Source organism: Epargyreus clarus, unplaced genomic scaffold (genome assembly GCF_041222505.1).
Source record: "Epargyreus clarus isolate Ecla_fem2 unplaced genomic scaffold, WU_Ecla_fem_2.2 ptg000021l, whole genome shotgun sequence".
Lineage (NCBI taxonomy): Eukaryota > Metazoa > Arthropoda > Insecta > Lepidoptera > Hesperiidae > Epargyreus > Epargyreus clarus.
Genome location: NW_027332228.1, coordinates 7,858,258 through 7,870,694, shown reverse-complemented (window position 1 = coordinate 7,870,694; position 12,437 = coordinate 7,858,258).

Sequence of the window (12,437 nt, the reverse complement as noted above, 5' to 3'; positions counted from 1 at the left end):
CTTCTTCGTTGCCCCAGAGCTTCCAGGCTTCAGACCAGATGATTTAAGTGAGTACCTATATATTGATAAACTTATTTTTAAATCGGAATGTATCATGTAGATAATAGGTATGACTTTATGTTACTTTTCGTCTTAAACTTCTTAAATGCCTGATGGTGCAGAACAAATGTCCGCGCTTTAACCCTTGGATATTAACAGTAGTTAACACTAGTAAGCTAGCTAGCTAATTAGCTTATATTCTCACGTTTAACCTAATGCTATCGATTATAAAATAAAATTACTGCTTGCTAACCAGTGAGCCTTTCGTTAAATAAATTTCAAATTATTATTTTACTTAACAACTTATAATAAGCAAACACTTGCAGATATACTGAGATCATGGTCTAACTTTAAGTACTAGAAATAACTCATTTCAATTTTATTTTATTTCATTTAATTAGTAATATGTATGTAGGTGTGCATTTATGAAAACATGAGAGATGAGTATAAATCATAGTAAAACCTAAAAATGTTTTAAAATATATTAGGTGCTTTGATAATATTTAGGTCCTCAAAAACTGTTTTTGCATTTTATGTAATTTGATGTATAACGAAGATTTTTTACTTATTCACATCAGACTTTCTACGTTAAAGCTATAGTCAAAGTAATAAATAAATTATCAATTTAAATTTATGAATAAAAAAATAGATTATGCAAATAAATCCGTTGTTCAAAAGTGTATATTTATCTATAGGTACATCTATTTTGTAACCTTTCGGACATAATTTGTAAAACTACCAAAAACTAAGTGTATCCGATTGAACCAACGATCACAAACAATACACAATGGATACCGCCTTAACAATGCGCTATCCTTTATGAATACCTAATTAAATATACTCGTATTTTTATTTTGTAAATCGTAGCCTAAATTGTTTCACTCGGAATTATGCTCTTAAAATGCTTTCAAAACTCCGTGAATAAACATTGGCACATCTATTGTGCATTGTAAACTCTAAGCAATGAGATTTTCTTAGAAGCGATCTGAGACGGACTCGTACGCGATGTTGATCTCAGTTTATCCGTTACTGCTGTAAGTTGGTATAAAATGAACTTCTAAATTTAGGTAATGATTAAAAATAATTAAGAAAGTTCAACAGTCAGACAAATCTTGAGAAAACAGGATGTAGTCAAATTGATATCGAGGTCCCGAGTGCATTGATGTGGTAAGTGCATAATATATTGCAATCAGCGATCATACATTATCGTGACATCCTCTTATTCTTTTCGTTTAATAGGGATGCAACAAATCACAAATCTTTGTAACTGCAGGGGTATTCAACAAACTCGGTCAGTCACTTGTTGTAGCGGTCATCGAGTACGCTGATACGTAGATGTTTGCGAAATCATTTAATTTAAGTAATCATATGCTTACGTATGTAAATAAGTAAATATTCTGGGAACTGACATAATTATACCTACTTGTGAAATGGAATTTTTTAAAATACATTACTTCTATACTGCTACTTTGTTGCTAAGAGTTTTACCTAAATTACAAGCCATTTTATGTCTTATTTTGGATTGGAATGACCTACTTAGGTACCTACAAAAAATCAGACAGTCTAAGATAATAATGAATGCAGTTAAATTAAAGAAATCTAACCCAGGTTACGGCCAAATCTATGACTATTATGACGAATACTGTCTTGTATTTAACCCTTAATTTTCAGAAAAAGAAATTCAATCTTAACATTATGTTCTCTACTTACGTTAGCAACCTTTATGTACCGTATACCTACATTTCATATATATTTTTTTATTGAATTTAAAAGTTGAATATCTCTTGTTTGGGTTGGCACATGGATCGTTTTCACTTAATTTCCATTTAAGAATACAAATACATAAGAAATACAAATACATTAAAATTGAAAGCACATATTTTTATCTACAAAAAGTCTTCTCGTAATAGAGTCGTCCAAAACAATGTAGTATTTTACTATGATTACATATTTGTAAAAAACATATATGTATTAATATATGCATGAAATTAGAAAGAGGTGTAACACAAATAACAACACATTAAAACAGCCCTATTGGAAAGTAAGACGCACCGATCATGCGCTCGTCTCCGGCCGCTTAATTCATAAGCCACTTTTTTTTCTGTCTGACGTTTCTGTACTGGCTCCTGGAAATTCGTCGCGACGACATTACATACGGGCTATTTTGAACCACACGTATACGGCTCATAAAATTTGCTAAAAGAATAAGATCAGCTTACTACTTTAGTTGACTTTAGAGCAAGCGACGTGTTTCTGACTGATGTTAATTTGTTCGTCAATGTTCGTTTAAGTCATTAAATGCTGTAGTGTAATTATTATGGTTAAACACATAGGTATATAGGTATATTGTCTGGAAGAAATCGCTTCTAAGCGATAAGGCCGCCTTTTTGTATACTATCTCATTTATTGTCTTATATGTATCCTTAAATGTGGTGTACAAATAAAGAGTATTTGTTGTTGTTGTTGTATATAAATTGGTACACGTGCACCTAGGCACACGGTAGATCGTATTTTATGCATGAACCCTAAATATATACAGCAGTAAAAATTCATAGCAAAGAAAGTTAAAGTTAGTAAGTTAACCAATCCTTCATAAATTTAATGTGTAAACAGACAAATAAATTTTAATAACAAACTTCTTTACTTTGAAGCCATGCAAATTATTAGGTGCCCACATATATGTACTAAGGTATAGCTTAGACAACGGCAGTTATTGAGAAATTGCAGGTACACTCATCCTACAAACACTCATCCATCAAATACATCATGACCATAATAGGTATACAAAATAAATGTAGGTAAAGGAAAAACGGTCAATTTAGTAAATTAGGCTTACGACTACCAAGGGAAGATCCTGTTACCAAGTTTACGGTTCTATGATCCAGATCCTACACATCAGTCATCAAGTCGACATTATATAGTGAAATTTTTGCAAGTTTATCAGTGAATCATTCCCGTAGTGCTAGAGTATACGTTATCATTATATTGATTTGAGTGTACAATGAAATGTAGAAAATTTGTAAAAAAGGAAACTGCCTGTTTTTTATAACAATTTAAATATCAAAATTAATACGAGCTGAGTGCCAGTTCTTCATATAATCATTATAGTATTACATTCTTATAAACAAAGACTCTACATAGAGTTCGTAGTCACGTGAAAAACACGTTCTTGATGGTGCAATCTTAATCCGTCAGTGGAAGTGTCATAAAGCATTAACGTTAATAGGACGGGTCCAACTCAAGTAGGCATAATGGGTAGTGCTTAATGTTTTCCCCAAGGCAATGACTACATGCAGGTGGCACTATTGTAGTCAATGTCAAGGTTACCTTCGGCGAACTGACCTACGGAACCTAAATTGCTCTTGAACTCGCTCACACACTGGCCTCAATTGTGCCCGTATAACGTCCCGGTTAACAACCTCTGGTGCCAAGGTGCCTGATGTTGTTTGCATAGTTAAAATGAGGATTCAAAACGATAATTTACTCGACTATGACTATGAGTTTATTACACTCAGTCATAAAACATTGATTCTGTTCAGCTGAGTTCTGTACCTTCAATAAAATTATCGATAGAGGTTGCGATTCATATTTTGTTCCTGACTTAATTAGGTTTATATAGGTGATATAAACTTACGTACCTCTTGTTTTAATTTTTTGTACGTAGGGACACAAAAAGTCTCAAAAAGTTTCCAATTCAACTTTTACGTATATTTTCGTATGCAATTACTCAGAAATAATCGACTGAGATAATCTAATTTATGTTTGGTCGAGCTTTTCTCTAAATTATCCGTACTCCCTAATTATATCCGTTTATTAAATTATGAAAATATTGTTTAGATGGTTCGAGCACTAAATGAAAAGGCATGGCGTATCAACGCCAGAAAAGAACGTAGCGTACAAGTTTCATAAATATTAGTTTAGCCTATTTCTAGATGAACACATTCATAAAGAGACATATTTTTTTATATTTATTACAACCAAATATCCTAAAACAAAAATTACTTTACGTAACAAGACTTATTTATTTATTAAGTCACCACTATATTCACTATTATGCTTGTTTCTCGCAGATTTTTTGCGAGGATCGAGGGTGGTCGAGGCATGCGGGCTCAGCTGCATACTATAGCACCATAATCTATACTTATTCGCAAGTCTATTAAATTAACGGATGTTATGTATGTAAGCGTCCACTTGAGATATCCGCATTCATTCACTAGAATATGATGGAAAATTTTAACCTGATTTTAATTTTATATCACCATACTTTTTTTTTTAATTCCAAACCAACTTTTAAGTCACAGATTAAGAAAAAAAAAACTTTATAAGTAGATGGAAATTGATTTGTTAGGATTGAGTTCTATTGCCCTACCTTGTCGTTGAAGATTAGTTCTTCTTTATAATCAGTCTTAAATTTTTTTTGCCAACAATTTAGGTAAACAAAAATTGACAAATTTCGACCTAAGATAAAAATTAGTTAAGACCGATTATTACTTACTTCATTATAACGTGTATAAATAAACCATATGTCGAAAATTGGACACAAACTTTACAAATACTTGCCTTGTTATTTGAGGTGCAGCTCTATATTTTGCTGTGCTCTGACCGTTCAAAGCGAAATTACCTTCCCGTTCTTTGAACTGTCAATTCCATTCAATTAAATTGCGGCTCCATTTTAGCGAGCGTGGTACCTACTTACATCTGCAGCTTATATTCTTAGGACATTAATAATGTTGGTACAAGAAAAAATAACGACACATAGGTACCTACTTTATAAAATATGTATTTATAACATCTTAAACAGTCATGTCTATATAGAATCTGTAGAGAGGTCAATTCTGTACAAGAAATATATTTCCAAAATAACTATCAGGGGGTGGTAAGGGATCGATACTGATGCCAAGAATGCAATCATTAAAATTTTTATCTGTCTGTCTGTCTGTATAACCGTTATAGAAACAAAAACTACTCGACGGATTTTAACGAAACTTGGTACAATTAATTTTCATACTCCTGAGCTGGTTATAGTATACTTTTCATCAAGCTACAATCAATGGGAGCAGAGCAGTGAAGGGTAATGTTGGGAAAACGGAGAATTTTAATATTAAAATATTCATAAAAATAGCAGAAACATCTTTGCACATATGTACACTTATTTTAACAGAATAATTTTAAAATCCCTACGACTACTACCTATAATGACATTTTCATATGATTCGATGCTGTACCTAGTAGGTATATGTTTTTAAAACTTAACGAATATTTTAAGTAATGTAGCATCTATAATCCGATTTAAATAATAATGAGACTGACATCAAAAGTTTAAGCTCTACAAATCTCGAAATTATATGTAGAGCGCAATAGATAATAATAATAGAAAATGCACATACACACTTATTTTGTTACGTTGTTACAAAAGCAAATTATTTTTTAAATACTTATTCTTCATAATACATAATTTGGTCGTATGGTTTAAGAGACATTACGAGTATAACATTTCGCGGCCTCAATTAAAGCAATCGCGGAGTGCAGTACAGTGAGTCGCCAACGCACAAGCTAACGTTAAATAAATACTTACATTAATTTGTAAGCTTACCGTCTACCACCATCTACATAAGACACCAAAATCTTATATTCGATTATAAGAAATTCGATAATTTGAAAGTGGTACAACGCATTGTGTTTAGACTACAGAGGCATCACCGCCACACATATTTCTGATTAAAATCAGCACTATTAACCGCTACTGTGTTCCGTTTTGAAGGGAGTGTTAAAGGAAAACTACTTATTGTACAGCCGTTCCAACTTAATCCTCAAAGGCAGCAACGCATCTGTAACTGACTTTAGGTGGGAATATAATCTTTTCTAGGGTTAGTCACAGATGTCCATGGGCGGCAGTAGCCACTTACTATCAGGTGGACTGCATGCTTGTTTGCTACTTCATTATTATAAAAAAAAACATTTTGCAAAAAATATTTGATTTAATAACGTGGACACAATATTACAAATGTTATCTAAATAATCTTCACACTTCTTAGGTACATTATTGCTTCGAAGTCAAACTCTCTGATTAAAATAGTGTAATTGCCATAGATAAGCGAATATCAACCTACTTCATTTCGTATAGGTAATAACATATGCAATTCTCAAAGAAATGTCTTGTGATATAAGTAGAATATGCAATTTCAAGTAATGTGCAAAAAGAACTCTACTTCAAAACCAGCGATGCATTAGCGAATAGTGTTTCAAAGGTTCAACAACCGAAGTTGACGGCTTTTCATAAGCTAGCCCGTCTGCCTTATCGATAGATTTATGTATATAAATGCAGTAATGACCTATTTATTTCAAGTTTTTAATAAATTAAGAAAAGTTGACTCTACACCGAAAGAGATTGCTCGTGAGACTGCTTAAATCAAAACCAAAAATTGCCTACGCTCAAAACCCAAACTGCGATCAAATTCGGTGCCAACAACTATATCTAATTTTATACTCTCTAATCTCATTTATTCAAAAACCATTTAGCCAATTTATATTAAATTCCCACACTATTTAGAACAGTATTTAGAGCTTACAGGCACGGAAAGTAAAGAAAAAGCAAATTTCGATGGTCCCCACAGATCGTGATTGTCCCTTTCAATAAACGTCATATATAATCATAAGTCTTTCACGTCCTATTTTTGAATAAAAGTATTTGGTACATAATGGGTATCTTCCAGTAGTGGAAATGATAATAGGGGAATGAGATAGTATTCAATATCACCCTTACTTAAATAGGTAATGCTTATTTATACTTTTATTTTCGAACATACTGTTGCTAAGGCGTGAAGCTCACCCGGGCAGGCAAAAAAATATTTTTAGCATTCAGAAATGACATTGCAAAAAACTGTATATATAGGTATTTACCGACGAAGTTAACTATGTTAGTTATACTACAGGTTTCTCTATACGGACAGACACACTAGGTTTATGGGTATTATTATCATTATGAGATAGTTTTATTTTAAACTAATTAACTTTAAATGTTTGTTAAGTAAATGTATGTTTGTTAGCTCACAAATAAACACCTATAATATTTGTATTATGAATAATGTTATTTTTATACGCACACATAACTATAAATATCCCTTTTTTTCTAATTATCTGCCAATTTAGTTAGATTAAATCTTAAAATCCGGGATACTTACGATCCGGGAGTATATTTTGATAATTTCATATTTTGGTGTAGTCCGCGTAAAATTGCTAGTCCGTGCTGAATATACGAGTTGAAATGAATCGCGTCGCCATAGCAAATTGTATGACTACCACCTGCTCGCAACAACTTCAGAGTGGACTAGCAGTTTTGCGCGCACTATAAATAACGTATTACAAAAAAAAATCTGACAAATACTTTACAGACAGGTAGCATTCATTAACCCTGAAGTTGAAACGATCAGTGGACTCAAATCAAAATTGGTACAGCAACACTGCCCTTAGATCTATTATGGAATCAAATGGAGTAGGTATTCAAATACATCAAAGTTTAATATTTTTGTACCATATTTAATTTGCCTGAGTAATAAATGCACATCATTCATGCGTCATTGGCATATCCATATGTATAAGTCATCGATATACTATTGGTATAAGTCATATTCCTATCCACACCAAATGTATCTTAAAATAATTACGATTTTACAAGTCATGTTTGAATCATTTAAGTGAAGGTAAATACATAAGTAATTTATTATTCAACAACTTAAAAAATAAATAATTTTGATGACAAAAAACTACCGTATAAAACAGATAGCAACAAGATAACCTACCTGTTTGCAATAATTTTAATAAATTACATATTATTTGCGATTAAAAATCATTTTCATTCCTAGTACATAAGCACGAGACGTCTTGATTCCCGAGCAATTAAGGTGGATTGGAGCAGCCAAAACAATCGATCGGTATAAATGGTCGTCCTCGTCTCGTTGATACGCACTCGTCACAACCGGACCACAGCGGGAACAAACTCAAAGTTCATTTGCGTCTATGCACATCATGTAATGTTTAAGCATTTAATCATTAATTTAAAACCTAACGTATAAAATACCTTCCGTTATTCAAAGGCCAAACGATTCTACCAATATAAAATAAGACTACTGAAATCTACCAATTCGCACTTGGCTAACGCGGTAGACTATGGTCTATGGCTTAATCCTTTTCAGTCTGACAGGAGTCTCGCGACTAGTAGTGGAAAAGCAATGGATTATCCACTAATTGAAAGAAATAATCTTTGCCTTATCATTGTTTCCCTGTTGAAAGAATCAAAATGAAATTACAAATTAATGTACCCATCTTTCATGTAAATAAGTAGAGCTCTTCTCGAAATGTTTAATGCTATATAAAACTTCTTTATTAAGAAAAGTAATATTTATCATTAGTAAAATGAGAGCAGAAGTGTCATGTCCTTGCGTTTTATGATAAGAAATGTTATTTATAAAAATGACAAAGTCCGTACGCAACGACTAATTTCACTAGTCATTCGAATATAAAGAGAGTAGGTACCTAGATACAAGACATTTTATATTAATAGCCACTTAATACATTTTCTGATAGAATGTTTGCAGATTTAACTACGGCTTCGATATTTGAGAAATCAAATCAAATCAAATCAATTTTTTTTATTCAAAATAGGTTCTTTACAGAGCACTTTTTGAATGTCAATAAAACTACCACCACTTCAAAAGGTGTTTCGTTATGGAGAATCAAACAATATACCTATTATTGACTATCGTAACAATGATCCAAGCTTTATCACTGCGATAACAATAAGGCATTAAATTATTGATGTTGCCTCTTATTTTGATAGTATGTAGCCCATACGAAATTAAATTCTGGACAGTGTATTTGTGTTACCTGTGGGAAAATATCATAGAGACCCTCTCTCTTATTGTAGGTACATATACACGAATAAGTAAAAAGACGTGACAATTAGGTAATCAGAGATTCTCGTATGAAATATGAACACTTAGTAATTATCAAAGAAATCCGGCTCTTTTTCCACACCACCCGAGAGGTAAGAACCACAGATGCGCTTTTTTTATAGAGGTATCCCCAGTAGGCCTAGTCCTCTCGCTTGAAACATAGGAACACACTTAAAATTAGTACCCACCTATCTCAATAAAAATTGAGATAGTCTTATACCGAAATTATGGTAACGTACGTTGAGATTATTAGGTAATGTGTCAGGAATTGTGTCACCCAGTCCAGTAATACGGAGGCGGTACGTTTGCGCGATTACGAGTCGAGGGCAGTGTTCCTTGGCGGTACAAAGCGGCAGACGGAGAGTCGACACAAGGACCGCCTACACGCTACCGTTTCTCACAGCCACTAAACTCAACTCCCTTTTATTATTTCAGTAACACATTAACACTCATATTTACACTAATTATTCACAGCTTCTTTCGGTTAATATAATCATTATACAAAACAAAGGGAACACTTTTTACATTGTGACAAATAATGTAAGTATATTTATTGTCAGTACAATCTATAATTTAAAAGGTTTCTTTATCACAACATTATATAATTATTACAGCTAAGAAAATTTAAGTCCCACATACGAATCTTGTGATTACACAATATTATTCAACAAACAAAAGGTTTTGTGGTGGCGGCCATGCACCTTCTTATTTCGATGATAATATTGTGAACCAACAAACCGAACAGAATCACGCTTTCAAAATCGCACACACAGACAAAGTATTAAATTAATAACTGTATTGAATTTTAAACGTAATAGTTATATAATGTGGTTTCACATATACAAAATATAGTTAATATTTAATGTTAATAAACGAGTAAGCGAATATAGTGATATCTGCAGTGAACCCTGTCGAGTGGTATCGACGACCTATCCCCTATCCAGCGAACTCGTAAATACTATAATAACTACATTATCAAATGTGATAACTATGCTAAAAATAATAACTAAATCGTCATGTAGGTCATGACACATTACTAAAATGTAAGATTCCTTATTATACTAATACTTTGGTTTCTTATTAAACATCAAATTAACTTACAATTATTGTTACCAATATGGATTAGATGACTGGAATAGACATATTTTAATTACTTAATTTAAATTTAATCGCATTGGAAATTTATTTTAATTTAAAATATTAATATAAAATGTAAATATACTGACTTATAAAGAGTGAAAATTAATGAACTCATTGCGCTACTGGTATAAAGGCATTATAAAATATTTTTTATATAAATTTCGCACTGTTTCCAAGGACGAAAGTAAACAAAGAAAATTGAACACTGAACGTTAAAAAAACTTAATTAAAATTATTTTGGATCGAAAATAACAGTTATTTAATTTAATGCTTTGCATTTTTATTTGAAATTTTATAGAAAACGATTCGGATGTGTTATAGAGATCACTTTTTTCTAAGCATATGGCATGTTATAATTAGTGAATCTATTTGCGCAAGTTGAAGGCATTAAAGTAGACGTTATCGTGAGCGGTCGAAGCCCCTTAGCTTTACCAGATCACGTATTTGTACACATCGAGATAACCCTGTCTTCTCTTCTCATCCTTCACATCTTTTGTATCAAACAAAATCTACGCAATTGCTTTTTAATTTATTTTATCCGAAATTTAAGAATTGATAAAAAAAATATATTCTACGAAGCCTAACTATTATTGATGTATGGCCATTTTCTAATGCCTGGTCATTGGTAGGTAGATATTTATTATTCAGGAGCTGTTTGAAACAACCGATAGCAATCTTAACGTAGAACCATAGACAATAGTACGTGTTGGAGTTGAAGTTATCTTTGGTTAATTAAAATTGGCAGTGCGTGAGCCGATCACGGAGTGCCTTACCCACTTATAAGCTGCACACGTGCCTGTCAATGAACTCTGTATACCATGTCAGGCGAATAGTTATTCGCACGTGGAGTTGACCAAACTTCAAACCGTACGACTTCCAGATGCGATGATTTAGCTAACAAAAATTGTTTCATGTTCTAGTCCAGTCTCTATCATCCCAAACTTTTAATTAACGAAATTGGAACCATTTCAAAAAGTTAAATTCATGGTCGTGCACATTCAGAACTCTACCATCTATCTCAGTGTGACACATTTTTTAATTTTATACATCAGTACGGGTCATCGAACTTGGCTCTATCAATGGCAAACTGGCCGATTAAGAATATTATGTGTAAGAATGTGATTATAATATACTAACGGGCAAAGATGAGAACATTATCGGTACGGGCGAGGAAATCGTCCTGCTCGGTATGAGTGACGAAGGTCCGTGAGAGAGCAGGCGCGTCGGCCTGCACTCCCGCTGGTGGCGGCCGGCGCTCGAACCGCTTCATGAGGTCCGCCGGCACGCGCGGCAGCTGCCGCCCGGTGGTGTTGGGAGCCTGGGCGAACCCCAGCTTGGCCAGCAAGCTCTCGCGAATCACCCGCAGGCTGTACTCTCGGGCGTTCTCGTAGGAGCGACAGGACGCACAGACCACTTGCGCCGCCGGGGGCTCTTGCGGACAGGCGAGGTCGGCGGCGACGGCCGCCAGCCACGCGGCGAGCAGCAGCAGGCTCGCGGGCCGGGCCCGCGGCCCGCGCGTCGCGCCCAGCGGACGCGTGGTGCGGCAGAGCGGGGAGGCGGCGCGGGCGGCTCGGCGGAGCGAGGCGAGCGATGTGCGGCCGCGGGCGGCGCGTGCTACACTGCACGCGGAGGCGCGGCCGCGAGGCGCGAGCGCCACGCACGGCGCTCCCCGGCGCTGCAGCCGCCCCGCACCCGCGCCTCACGCCGCCCGCCCGCGTGCTGAAGCCATGAATCATCTTGCAGCTCCGGGAAACGGGAAAGCGCGCCCACGCCGCTTTGCCGCCCGCCCCACGACCACCATTCTTTACGATAAATTAAATAAATATACATTATATAAGACGTTACCGTCGATAAATTTTAATTATTGCAAATTGTAAATACTTACCACAAAATATTTTTGTTTAATATGATTTGAGTTTCTTGCTACTTTCGTGGGACACGACTAATGATTTAACCAGGTTTTTTGATGTGTAATCATTAGATTAGCTAAATACAACAATAATATTTAATATCTTTAATACACCTACCTCATATCGATAATTAAACGTAGGTGTGTATTAACACCTGATAGTGACTTGTCGTATACGAAATGTCGTGCCTTTGTGGCAACGTCTTGAACGGCAAACACGAGTGTGGCGAATGAGTTCTATCAAACTATAAGTTGCCAGTGCGTCACTCTGATGAATCACAGTTTGACGCGTCGGCAGTAGAGCTAAGAGATAGATTAATCAAAAAAAAAGTGCTTTTTTTCATTTTTCATTAGGAATAATTTAAGTATACCTATCTAACATATTTAAGAAGACTTTT